The following is a 14,002-nucleotide window of genomic DNA, read 5'->3' on the forward strand; positions in this document are numbered from 1 at the left end:
CTTGGTGTGCAGACCTTGGCTGGGTTGCGCGCCCTGGTGGGCACCATGGTGCGCACCAAGGAGCGCTCCGAAGTGTGCTCCAAGGTGCGGCCTGCACGAAGTCGGAGCCCGGTTTGCCCCGGGTGTGCACCTCGGGTGGGCACCTTGGTGCGCATGCCTTGCCTGGGCTGCGCACCAGGGCGGGCTCAAGATGGCACCCGCGTTCCTTTTTTTTCACTATCTTTCAAAACGGAAATTTTAAAATCTCATTTTTTTTTGCCTTTTTCTGGAAATTAGTGAAGGCAGCGCATCAAAGGTGCGCACCTCGCTGCCCACCACGGTGCGCAACGCCGGTGGGCACCCGGGAGTGCTTCGAAGTGTGCTCCAAGGTGCTGCGTGCACGTTGTCGGAGCCCGGTTTGCCCCGGGTGCGCACCTCGCGTGCACCTTCGTCGGGGTGGGCACCTTGGCTGGGTTTGCCCCGGCTGCGCTCCGAAGCGGGGTTATTGGAGCGCCGCCTCTTTTTTTGTCGGAGCGTTTGGTGGGGTTTCTCGCATTGGCTCTTCCGAGGCCCGGTTGCCACCCTGGCGCGCACGAAGTCGGAAGTAGGGTTAATTGCCCGGGTGCGCACCTTTGCCAGGGTGGGCACCTTACCTGGGCTGCGCACCAGGGCGGGCTCAAGATGGCACGCGCGTTCCGTTTTTTTCACTATCTTTCAAAACGGAAATTTTAAAATCTCCTTTTTTTTTTGCCTTTTCTGGAAATTAGTGAAGGCAGCGCATCAAAGGTGCGCACCTCGCTGCCCACCTTGGTGTGCTCTGAGGTGCGCACCCGGGAGCGCTACGAAGTGTGCTCCAAGGTGCGGCGTGCACGTTGTCGGAGCCCGGTTTGCCCCGGGTGCGCACCTCGCCTGCACCTTGGCCGGGGTGGGCACCTTGGCTGGGTTTGCCCAGGGTGCGCTCCGAAGCGGGGTTACTGGAGCGCCCCCTCTTTTTTTGTCAGAGCGTTTGGTGGGGTTTCTCGCATTGGCTCTTCCCAGGCCCGGTTGTTGGGTGCGCTCCCACCCTGGCGCGCGCGAAGTTGGAAGTTGGGTTAATTGCCCGGGCGCGCACCTTCGCCAGGGTGGGCACCTTGGTGCGCACACCTTGGCTGGGCTGCGCACCAGGGCGGGCTCAAGATGGCACCAGCATTCCCTTTTTCTCACTATCTTTCAAAACGGAAATTTTAAAATCTCGTTTTTTTTTTGCCTTTTATGGAAATTAGTGAAGGCATCGCATCAAAGGTGCGCACCTCGCTGCCCACCTTGGTGTGCTCCGAGGTGCCCACCACGGTGCGCAACGCCGGTGCGAACCCGGGAGCGCCCCGATGTGTGCTCCAAGGTGCGGCGTGCACGAAGTCGGACCCCGGTTTGCCCCGGGTGCGCACCTCGCGTGCACCTTGGTGCGCACACCTTGGCTGGGTTGCGCGGCCTGGTGGGCACCATGGTGCGCACCAAGGAGCGCTCCGAAGTGTGCTCCAAGGTGCGGCGTGCACGAAGTCGGAGCCCGGTTTGCCCCGGGTACGCACCTCGCGTGCACCTTCGCCGGGGTGGGCACCTCGGCTGGGTTGCGCGCCCTGGTGCGCACCAAGGAGCGCTCCGAAGTGTGCTCCAAGGTGCGGCGTGCACGAAGTCGGAGCCCGGTTTGCCCCGGGTGCGCACCTTCGCCGCGGTGCGCACCATGGCGTGCACGAAGTCGGAGCCCGGTTTGCCCCGGGTGCGCACCTCGCGTGCACCTTCGGCGGGGTTGCGCGCCCTGGTGGGCACCATGGTGCGCACCAAGGAGCGCTCCGAAGTGTGCTCCAAGGTGCGGCGTGCACGAAGTCGGAGCCCGGTTTGCCCCGGGTGCGCACCTCGCGTGCACCTTCGGCGGGGTTGCGCGCCCTGGTGGGCACCATGGTGCGCACCAAGGAGCGCTCCGAAGTGTGCTCCAAGGTGCGGCGTGCACGAAGTCGGAGCCCGGTTTGCCCCGGGTGCGCACCTCGCGTGCACCTTCGCCGCGGTGGGCACCATGGCGTGCACGAAGTCGGAGCCCGGTTTGCCCCGGGTGCGCACCTCGCGTGCACCTTCGCCGGGGTGGGCACCTCGGCTGGGTTGCGCGCCCTGGTGCGCACCAAGGAGCGCTCCGAAGTGTGCTCCAAGGTGCGGCGTGCACGAAGTCGGAGCCCGGTTTGCCCCGGGTGCGCACCTCGCGTGCACCTTCGCCAGGGTGGGCACCTCGGTGCGCACACCTTCTCAATGTTTTCTTGCCTTTTCTGGAAATTGGTGAAGGCAGCGCATCAAAGGTGCGCACCTCGGTGTGCTCCGAGGTGCGAACCCGAGAGCGCTCCGAGGTGCCCACGAAGTCGAAAGTCGGGTTAATTGCATTGTTTTCCCCGGGTGCGCTCCGAGGTGCGCAACATCGGCGCGCACCAAGGAGGGCTCCGAAGTGTGCTCCAAGGTGCGCACGATGGCGTGCACCTCTGGTGCGCACGATTCGGAGCTCGGTTTGACCGGGGTGCGCACACCTTGGCTGGGTTGCGCACCTTTTGTGCGCTCCAAGGTGCGCACGAAGTCGGAGCTCGGTTTGCCCCGGGTGCGCACCTTCGCCAGGGTGCGCACCTTGATGCGCACGCCTTGGCTGGGCTGCGCACCTTGGTGGGCGCCATGGTGCGCACCTTTCGTGCGCTCCAAGGTGCGCACGAAGTCGGAGCTCGGTTTGCCCCGGGTGCGCACCTTGGTGGGCGCCATGGTGCACTCCGAGGTGCCCAAGATTGGTGCGCACCAAGGAGCGCTCCGAAGTGCGCTCCAAGGTGCGCGCGAAGTCGAAAGTTGGGTTAATTGTCCGGTTTGCCTCGGGTGCGCACCTTGCGTGCACCTTCGCCAGGGTGGGCGCCTTGGTGCGCACACCTTGGCTGGGCTGCGCACACCTTGGCACCCGCGTTTCCTTCATTTTAAATTTTTTTTTTTTACAATCTCTCAAGTGGGAAATTCTATAATCTCAACTTTTTTTGCCTTTTCAGGAAACTTTTGAATGGAGCGCATCATTGGTGCGCTCCGAAGTGTGCTCCAAAGCTCTCTCCAGCTGCGTGCACCTGCCCCGGCCGCGCACCCGGCCCCGCCCAGCTTCGCTCACCTGTCCCGGGCGTCTGGTGCGGAACCTTAGAGTAAGAAACATCACCGTGCACCTTGGCCAACGTGCGCGACTCGACCGAGCGCGCACTGGCCGAGGTGCACACCGATTTCACCTGGGTGCGCGCGCAGCACCTCGGGCGCACCGGGGTGCGCGCACAACGCCCGGGTTGCACCGTGGCCTGTGTGCTCGGGGCGCCTCGGGTGCGCGCTCGGTGTCGCCCCCGCGCGCGCGGTAGTGCGGGCAGCGCACCCCGGCCCGGCCCGGCCCCGACGAGAACGCAAACGGGCAAAAGGTTTATTCAAATAGCATTGCGACGCCCGGCGAAAAACTAAAAAAGGGTGCAACACCGGGACTTCCCGGGAGGTCACCCATCCCAGTACTACTCCGGCCCAAGCGCGCTTAACTGCGGAGTTCTGATGGGATCCGGTGCACTAACGCTGGTATGATCGCACCCGTTATGAGCTTGTCGCAGTGTGTACTTAGCAAACCGCGACCCACGTGCGAATCCACCCCGGCCACCCACCCCCGTCGAGGTGCACACCCTCCCTCGCGAAGTGCGCCCCGTTCGCCAAGTGTGAGCCCTGCCCGGGTGCGCGCACCTTGCTAGGGCGTCGGGTGTGCACCCGGCCCGGCCTACGTGCGTGCACCTGGAGGGGGCGTCGTGTGCGTGCAGTGTCCCGTCTGCAACGCGGTGCCCACACACCACCTCGGGCGCAACGACCTGCGCTCACATGTGGGCCGAGTGCACCTTGGTGCATGTTCGGGGCGCCTCGGGTGCACGCTCGATCTTGCCCTGGTGCACCAAGGCGCTCGGTTTGCCCCGGGTGCGCACTTGGTGCAAGGTGGGCACCCAAAATAGGGATCAAGCACCAAAACACAAGTTTCGGGATGCAAAATGGGACCCAAGGACCACAAATGCGTTCCAAGACCCATGATGGGTCCACGAGAACAAAAATGTGTTCCGAGACTTAATAAACAAATATTGGGTTTTAGGAGAAGAAACATGCTCTGATGCCCAAAACGAGAATCGACCCCGAAAAGGCCACAGGCCAAAAGTGGGATGCGAGACAAAAAAAAATGGGACCCGAGGACCAAAATTGGGTTCCCAGGTCGAAGACAGGGCAACCGGACAAGAAACGACCTCTAAGGCTCGAAATGAGTCCCGACGACTAAAACTTGACAAGAAGCACCCATCAGGCACCCAACTCGACACCCATGGGATGCCGACCCACCCGGGCTTCCACCTAGCACACCTTGGCACCCACCCACCCTCGCACCCAACCTCGCACCCAACTTAGCACCTTTGAACCCACATTGGCACTCACCCTGACCCTGGCACCTTGGAACCCACATTGGCACTCACCTTGACCCTGGCACCCACCTTTGCACTCACCTTGGGACCCACCCTGGCTCCCACCTCGGCACCCACCCAGACACCCACCTTGGTTCCTTGGCACCCACCTTGGATCCTTGGCACCCACCCCGACACCCACCTTGGCACGCAACTTGGCTACTTGCCACCCACCTTGGCTCCTTGACGCCCACCCCGACAACCACCCCGTGACCTACCCTGGCTAGGGTTGGTGCACACCCACCCTGGTGCCCACCTTGGCACCCACCCTATGACCCACCTTGGCACGCACCTTAGTACCCACCCCGTTACCCACCCTAGGACCCACCCCGTGACCCACCTTGGCCAGGGTGGGTGCACCCACCCTGGTGCCCACCTTGGCACCCACCCATCCTAGCACCCAGCCTGTGACCGGGCTTGGAACCCAACCTTGCACCCGCACCCGTCTTGGCCAGTGTGGGTGCGCACCCATCCTGGCACCCACGTTGTGACACACCCTTTAACCCACGCACCCTAGCACCCACGTTGGCACCCACCTTGGAACCCAACCTAGCAACTTGGCACCCACCCCGTGACCCACCTTGGCATCCACCATAGCAGTCGCCGACTTGGCACCCACCTCGGCACCCACCTTGACACTTGTGGACCCACCTTGCCACTCACCCTAGCATCGACCCATCCTAGCACCCACCCTGGCACCTTTGCACCCTAGCACTCACCCATCCTAGCACCTAACCTGTGACCCACCTTGACACTCACCCTCGCACCCACCTTGGAACCCAACCTAGCACCCACCCACCCTGACACCAACCCTAGCACCTACCCACCCTTGCACCCACCCTGTGACCCATCTTGGCACCCACCCATCCTACCACTCAACCTATCACCCACCTTCTCACCCACCTTGGCATCCACCTTAGCACCCACCCACACTGGCACCTTGGCACCCACCTCGGGCAAGGTGGGTGCACACCCACCCTGGCACCCAATTTAGAACCCACCGAGCATGTTACCCACCTTGGCACCCACATTGCAGCCCACCCTAGTACCCACCCTATGACCCACATTGGCATCCACACCCTAGCACCCAGGCACCTCGACACCCGCCTTGACACCCACCCTAGCACTGAACCTGTGACCCACCTTGGAACTCACCCTAGAACCCACCCACCCTGTGAACCACCTTGGCATCCACCTTAGCACCCACCCACCTTGGCACCCACTCTAGCACTCACCCATCCTAACACCCAACTTGTTACCCACCTTGGCACCCGCCCTCGCGTCCACCTTGAAACCCACCCTAGCACCCACCCACGCAGGAGCCCACCTTGGCACCCAACCTAACACCCACGCATCCTGGCACCCAACTTGTGACCCACCTTGGAACCCACCCTAGTACCCACCTTTGAACCCACTATATCACCAACCCACCTTGGCACCCACCCTATGACCCTCTTTGGAATCCACCCTAGCACGCACCCACCCTGGCACCCACCATGGAGCGCACCCTAGCACCCACCCACCTCGGCACGCACCTCAACACCCACCTTGGTGTGCGCACTGCGCCAACCTCTCAAAGACCCTATGTGGTGCGCTCCAAAGTGTACACCTTTGGTGCGCTCCAAGGTGCGCACCTTTGGTGCACACCGAGGTGCACACCAAAGTGTGCACCGAGGTGAGCACCAAAGTGCACTCCAGGGTGCACACCAAGGCATGCACCTTTGGTGCGGTCAATGCAAACGAATTCGGAAGTTGGGGTCGATGTCCTAATCGCTGCTGCAGACTACACGTATGAGAATCGGACAAATAGCTTTATATAGGGGAGGTGTTGCGTTTGATGGGTCGACTCCCCTGGTTGTGTGCACTGCACCAACTTCAAAGACCCTGTCTTGTTTAAGAAGTCAAAAGTTGGGGTGGATGTCCTAATCATTGCTGCAGTCTACGCATGTATGAGAATCAGACAAATAGCTTATATAGGGGAGGTGTTGCATTCGGTGGGTTGACTCCCCTGGTTGTGCGCACTGCGCCAACCTCAAAGACCCCGCATAGCAGAAGAAGTCGGAAGTCGGATTTTGGTGAGCACCAAGGCGTGCACCTTTGGTGCGGTCAACGCAGACGAATTCAGAAGTTGGGGTGGATGTCCTAATCGTTGTTGCAGGCTACACATGTATGAGAATCAGACAAATAGCTTATATAGGGGAGGTGTTGGGTTTGATGGGTCAACTCCCTTGGTTGTGCGCATTACGCCAACCTCAAAGACCTTGTTTTCGTTAAGAAGTCAAAAGTTGGGGTCAATGTCCTAATGGCTCCTGCAGGCTACACATGTATGAGAATCGGACAAATAGCTTATATAGGGGAGGTGTTGGGTTTGATGGGTCGACTCCCCTGGTTGTGCGCATTACGTCAACCTCAAAGACCTTGTTTTCGTTAAGAAGTCAAAAGTTGGGGTCGATGTCCTAATTGCTCCTGTAGACTACACATGTATGAGAATCAGACAAATAGCTTATATAGGGGAGGTGTTGGGTTTGATGGGTTGACTCCCCTAGTTGTTCGCATTACACCAACCTCAAAGACCTTGTTTTCGTTTAGAAGCCGAAAGTTGGGGTCGATGTCCTAATTGCTCCTGCAGGCTACGCATGTATGAGAATCAGACAAATAGCTTATATAGGGGAGGTGTTGGGTTTGATGGGTCGACTCCCCTGGTTGTGCGCATTGCGCCAACCTCAAAGACCCTGCATTGCGGATGAAGTCGAAAGTCAGAGTTTGGTGTGCTACAAGGTGTGGTCGAAGGTGCTCACCTAGGTGTGCACCTTTGGAGCACAGGAAAAGTGCCCTCCAAAAGTGCGCACCTTTGGAGTGCACAAAAGTGCCCTCCAAAAGTGCGCACCTTTGGAGCGCAGAAAAGTGCCCTCCAAAAAGTGCCCTCCAAAAGTGCGCACCTTTGGAGCGCAGAAAAGTGCCCTCCAAAAGTGCGCACCTTTGGAGCGCAGAAAAGTGCCCTCCAAAAAGTGCCCTCCAAAAGTGCGCACCTTTGGAGCGCAGAAAAGTGCCCTCCAAAAGTGCGCACCTTTGGAGCGCAGAAAAGTGCCCTCCAAAAAGTGCCCTCCAAAAGTGCGCACCTTTGGAGCGCAGAAAAGTGCCCTCCAAAAAGTGCCCTCCAAAAGTGCGCACCTTTGGAGCGCAGAAAAGTGCCCTCCAAAAAGTGCCCTCCAAAAGTGCGCACCTTTGGAGCGCAGAAAAGTGCCCTCCAAAAAGTGCCCTCCAAAAGTGCGCACCTTTGGAGCGCAGAAAAGTGCCCTCCAAAAAGTGCCCTCCAAAAGTGCGCACCTTTGGAGCGCAGAAAAGTGCCCTCCAAAAGTGCGCACCTTTGGAGCGCACAAAAGTGCCCTCCAAAAGTGCGCACTTTTGGTGCGCACCAAGGCGCTGGTTCGGTCGTTGCAGGCGAGTTCGGAAGTTGGGGTCGATGTCCTGAGCGGAGGTGCAAACTACACAGGTGTCGGAATCGGACAAATAGCTTATATAGGGGAGGTGTATGCTTCGATGGGTCGACTCCCCAGGTTGAGCGCACCGCGCCAACCTCAAAGACCCTACGGTATGGATGAAGTCGGAAGTTGGGTCCGATGACCAATTCGATTAGTAGGTATGCTCATGAGGTCGGAATTTGGGTCCGATGACCTGCCATGTGCAGGAAGGCGAATGTTGACACTGTGCGTTGCAAGGTGCACACCAAGGCGCTGGTGCGGTCTTTTTAGTCGAGTTCGGAAGTTGGGGTCGATGTCCTGATCGGAGGTGCAAGCTACACAGGTGTGGGAATCGGACAAATAGCTTATATAGGGGAGGTGTATGCTTCGTTGGGTCGACTCCCCGGGTTGAGCGCACCGCGCCAACCTCAAAGACCCTACGGTATGGATGAAGTCGGAAGTTGGGTCCGATGACCGATTCGATATGTAGGCATACTCGCGAGGTCGGAATTTGGGTCCGATGACCTGCCACGTGCAGGAAGGCGAATGTTGGCACTGTGCGTTGCAAGGTGCGCACCAAGGCGCTGGTTCGGTCGTTGGAGGCGAGTTCGGAAGTTGGGGTCGATGTCTTGATCGGAGGTGCAAACTACACAGGTGTGGGAATCGGACAAATAGCTTATATAGGGGAGGTGTATGCTTCGTTGGGTCGACTCCCCGGGTTGAGCGCACCGCGCCAACCTCAAAGACCCTACGGTATGGATGAAGTCGGAAGTTGGGTCCGATGACCGATTCGATATGTAGGCATACTCGCGAGGTCGGAATTTGGGTCCGATGACCTGCCATGTGCAGGAAGGCGAATGTTGGGACTGTGCGTCGCAAGGTGCGCACCAAGGCGCTGGTGCCGTCGTTGCAGTCGAGTTCGGAAGTTGGGGTCGATGTCCTGGTCAGAGGTGCAAACTACACAGGTGTGGGAATCGGACAAATAGCTTATATAGGGGAGGTGTATGCTTCGATGGGTCGACTCCCTGGGTTGAGCGCACCGCGCCAACCTCAAAGACCCTACAGTATGGATGAAGTCAGAAGTTGGGTCCGATGACCGATTCGATACGTAGGCATATTGGCGAGGTCTGAATTTGTGTCCGATGACCTGCCATGCGCAGGAAGGCGGAATTTGGGTCCGATGACCGAGTTGATGGCGTGCCATGCGCAGAAAGGCGGAATTTGGGTCCGATGACCGAGTTGATGTTGATGGCCCGCCATGCACAGGAAGGCGGAATTTGGGTCCGATGACCGATTTGAAGGCGTGCCATACGCAAAAAGGCGGAGTTTGGGTCCGATGACCGAGTTGATATTGATGGCCCGCCATGCGCAGGAAGGCGGAATTTGGGTCCGATGACCTGACATACGCATGGAGTCCGACTCGGGGGCCGATGTTCGATTCGATGACTTGCATTGTGGGTAAAGTCGGAAGTTGTGGTCTTTGACCCGATTCGATGACCAGACTTCGGCTGCTTGAGAATCGGACAAATAACTTATATAGGGGAGGTAGTGTTCTCGAGCATCCTCCCCCCGTGCCCGTTTATGTCGATTGATGCTGGTGCTCGACTGGTTGGAGCGCTCGGATGCAAAAATCTTGCACCAGGATTTATCGATTGTGATGGACACGGCAAGTCTCCTGATTGCTATGCAGGAGCTCATCGTGAATCTCTATGCGGCCTTGGTATGGACTCGACCTGCGGAATGGTTCGGCAATGGTAGTCGCTCCAACACGTCCTTGCAATGGCCACAGAGGTGATTCGACTAGAGCTCCAGTCTAGCTTTTGGGTTGCTTGGCGGACTGGTATAGCCGCGATCGAGTTCCGGCCATGAACGTTTTAGATAGCTCTTGGGCTTTCTGGGACGGAAGTCGGAAGTTTGGGCTGTTGTCCGATTTGATGACCATTCTTCGGATGTGTGAGAATCGGACAAATAACTTATATAGGGGACTGTGTTGTCTCACGCAGCCCCCTCCGTGCCCCTCTATCTCGAACGATGTTGGTGCTTGAAAGGGTTGGGATCGCTCGGATTTATAAACGTGCACCACCATTTGTCGAGTGTGAGGGACGCGGAAGGTCTCCTAAATGCTATGCGGGCGCTCTCTGAGAATCTCTATCCGGCCTCGACACAGACTAGTCTTGCTGAATGGTTTGGCACTGGTAGTCGATCCAACACGTCGTTGTTGTGGCCGCCTAGGCGATTCGATTCGAGCCCCCGTCTAGCTTTTGGGTTGCTTGGCGGATTTTGCCCTATCCGCAAGTGAGCTCGGTCCCTAAACGTTCGAGAAACCCGATTGCTATGCGCCGACTCTCTTTCTTGCGAGCCTCCATCTAGCTTTTGGGTCTCTACGGAACGGAAGTCGGAATCTGGGACCGTTGTTTGATTCGACGAGGCAGACTACGGTTGTGCGAGAATCGGACAAATAACTTATATAGGGGAGGTGTTGACTGGAGCATTCTCCCCCGTGCCCCTCTAACTCGACCAATGCTGGCGCTCGAACGGTGGTAGCGCTCGGATTTTCATTGAGCGCCAGCATTGGTCGATTTAGAGGGGCATGCGAGATTCCCGAATGCTATGCGAGGGCTCTAACGGAAATGTCTATTGGTTTCGGTATGGATGCAATTGCGAGTGGTTCGGCAAAGGTAGTCGTTCCGATGCGTCCATGTCGTGGCCAAATCGATAATTCGATTTGAGCCCTCGTATAGCATTTGGGTCTCTCGATGTGATTCCGCATTCCAGTCCCTTTGGGCACTGCTTGAGCCGCATCCCAGGGGGTTCCCTTCCCAATAATCTGCCTCGCAACCCGATTGCTATGCGGTGAGGCTCCTCGGCCGCCTCGGAACTATCTGTGTATCAGACGCATCGCGGGATAAGGGGTTGGCAACGGTAGTCGCCCCAAGCGCGTCCGATGCTTGGACCATTCCGAGGCGGCCCTGAAGCCTCTTCCGTCTAGCCGTTGGGTCCTTCTCGCCGCATCCCTCGCCTCGCACCCCGATTGCTATGCGGTGAGGCTCCTCGGCCGCCTCGGAACTATCTGTGTATCGGACGCGTCGCGGGATAAGGGGTTGTCACTGGTAGTCGCCCCAAGCGCGTCCGATGCTTGGACCATTCCGAGGCGGCCCTGAAGCCTCTTCCGTCTAGCCGTTGGGTCCTTCTCGCCGCATCCCTCGCCTCGCACCCCGATTGCTATGCGGTGAGGCTCCTCGGCCGCCTCGGAACTATCTGTGTATCGGACGCGTCGCGGGATAAGGGGTTGTCATTGGTAGTCGCCCCAAGCGCGTCCGATGCTTGGACCATTCCGAGGCGGCCCTGAAGCCTCTTCCGTCTAGCCGTTGGGTCCTTCTCGCCGCATCCCTCGCCTCGCACCCCGATTGCTATGCGGTGAGGCTCCTCGGCCGCCTTGGAACTATCTGTGTATCGGACGCGTCGCGGGATAAGGGGTTGTCACTGGTAGTCGCCCCAAGCGCGTTCGATGCTTAGACCATTCCGAGGCGGACCCGAAGCCTCTTCCGTCTAGCCGTTGGGTCCTTCTCGCCGCATCCTTCGCCTCGCACCCCGATTGCTATGCGGTGAGGCTCCTCGGCCGCCTCGGAACTATCTGTGTATCGGACGCGTCGCGGGATAAGGGGTTGTCACTGGTAGTCGCCCCAAGCGCGTCCGATGCTTGGACCATTCCGAGGCGGACCCGAAGCCTCTTCCGTCTAGCCGTTGGGTCCTTCTCGCCGCATCCCTCGCCTCGCACCCCGATTGCTATGCGGTGAGGCTCCTCGGCCGCCTTGGAACTATCTGTGTATCGGACGCGTCGCGGGATAAGGGGTTGTCACTGGTAGTCGCCCCAAGCGCGTCCGATGCTTGGACCATTCCGAGGCGGACCCGAAGCCTCTTCCGTCTAGCCGTTGGGTCCTTCTCGCCGCATCCCTCGCCTCGCACCCCGATTGCTATGCGGTGAGGCTCCTCGGCCGCCTTGGAACTATCTGTGTATCGGACGCGTCGCGGGATAAGGGGTTGTCACTGGTAGTCGCCCCAAGCGCGTCCGATGCTTGGACCATTCCGAGGCGGACCCGAAGCCTCTTCCGTCTAGCCGTTGGGTCCTTCTCGCCGCATCCCTCGCCTCGCACCCCGATTGCTATGCGGTGAGGCTCCTCGGCCGCCTTGGAACTATCTGTGTATCGGACGCGTCGCGGGATAAGGGGTTGTCACTGGTAGTCGCCCCAAGCGCGTCCGATGCTTGGACCATTCCGAGGCGGCCCCGAAGCCTCTTCCGTGTAGCCGTTGGGTCCTTCTCGCCGCATCCCTCGCCTCGCACCCCGATTGCTATGCGGTGAGGCTCCTCGGCCGCCTTGGAACTATCTGTGTATCGGACGCGTCGCGGGATAAGGGGTTGTCACTGGTAGTCGCCCCAAGCGCGTCCGATGCTTGGACCATTCCGAGGCGGCCCCGAAGCCTCTTTCGTGTAGCCGTTGGGTCCTTCTCGCCGCATCCCTCGCCTCGCACCCCGATTGCTATGCGGTGAGGCTCCTCGGCCGCCTTGGAACTATCTGTGTATCGGACGCGTCGCGGGATAAGGGGTTGTCATTGGTAGTCGCCCCAAGCGCGTCCGATGCTTGGACCATTCCGAGGCGGACCTGAAGCCTCTTCCCTCTAGCCGTTGGGGCTTTCTCGCCGCATCCCTCGCCTCGCACCCCGATTGCTATGCTGTGAGGCTCCTCGGCCGCCTTGGAACTATCTGTGTATCGGACGCATCGCGGGATAAGGGGTTGGCAGTGGTAGTCGCCCCAAGCGCATCCGATGCTTGGACCATTCCGAGGCGGCCCTGCAGCCTCTTCCGTCTAGCCGTTGGGGCCATCTCGCCGCATCCCCCACCTCGCACCACGATTGCTATGCGGTGAGGCTCCTTGGCCGCCTCGGAACTATCTGTGTATCGGACGCATCGCGGGATAAGGGGTTGTCACTGGTAGTCGCCCCAAGCGCGTCCGATGCTTGGACTATTCCGAGGCGGCCCTGCAGCCTCTTCCGTCTAGCCGTTGGGGCCATCTCGCTGCATCCCCCACCTCCTCGGCCGCCTCGGAACTATCTGTGTATCGGACGCATCGCGGGATAAGGGGTTGGCAGTGGTAGTCGCCCCAAGCGCGTCCGATGCTTGGACTATTCCGAGGCAGCCCTGCAGCCTCTTCCGTCTAGCCTTTGGGGCCATCTCGCCGCATCCCTCGCCTCGCACCCCGATTGCTATGCGGTGAGGCTCCTCGGCCGCCTGGGAACTATCTTCGTATCGGACGCATCGCGGGATAAGGGGTTGTCACTGGTAGTCGCCCCAAGCGCGTCCGATGCTTGGACTATTCCGAGGCGGCCCTGTGGCCTCTTCCGTCTAGCCGTTGGGGCCATCTCGCCGCATCCCCCACCTCGCACCCCGATTGCTATGCGGTGAGGCTCTTCGGCCGCCTTGGAACTATCTTCGTATCGGACGCATTGCGGGATAAGGGGTTGTCACTGGTAGTGGCCCCAAGCGCGTCCGATGCTTGGACTATTCCGAGGCGGCCCTGCAGCCTCTTCCGTCTAGCCGTTGGGGCCATCTCGCCGCATCCCCCACCTCGCACCCCGATTGCTATGCGGTGAGGCTCCTCGGCCGCCTTGGAACTATCTTCGTATCGGACGCATCGCGGGATAAGGGGTTGTCACTGGTAGTCGCCCCAAGCGCGTCCGATGCTTGGACTATTCCGACGCGGCCCTGTGGCCTCTTCCGTCTAGCCGTTGGGGCCATCTCGCCGCATCCCCCACCTCGCACCCCGATTGCTATGCGGTGAGGCTCCTCGGCCGCCTTGGAACCATCTTCGTATCGGACGCATCGCGGGATAGGGGGCTGTCACTGGTAGTCGCCCCAAGCGTGTCCGATGCTTGGACCATTCCTAGGCGGCCCTGAAGCCTCTTCCGTCTAGCCGTTGGGGCCTTCCCGCCCCATCCCTCGCCTCGCACCCCCGATTGCTATGCGGTGAGGCTCCTCGGCCGCCTTGGAACCATCTGTGTATC

At 59.7% G+C, this 14,002-nt stretch overlaps 1 non-coding gene across 1 annotated transcript; it reads right to left on the reverse strand.

Moving 5' to 3' along the window:
- Nucleotides 1–3,465: 3,465 nt before the first annotated feature.
- On the reverse strand, nucleotides 3,466–3,584 carry LOC131866305 (5S ribosomal RNA). Its single transcript, XR_009364925.1, has one exon. It is a non-coding gene; the product is annotated as a 5S ribosomal RNA (ribosomal RNA).
- Between the last annotated feature and the right edge of the window lie 10,418 nt (nucleotides 3,585–14,002).

The sequence above is a fragment of the Cryptomeria japonica genome, unplaced genomic scaffold (genome assembly GCF_030272615.1).
Source record: "Cryptomeria japonica unplaced genomic scaffold, Sugi_1.0 HiC_scaffold_140, whole genome shotgun sequence".
Lineage (NCBI taxonomy): Eukaryota > Viridiplantae > Streptophyta > Pinopsida > Cupressales > Cupressaceae > Cryptomeria > Cryptomeria japonica.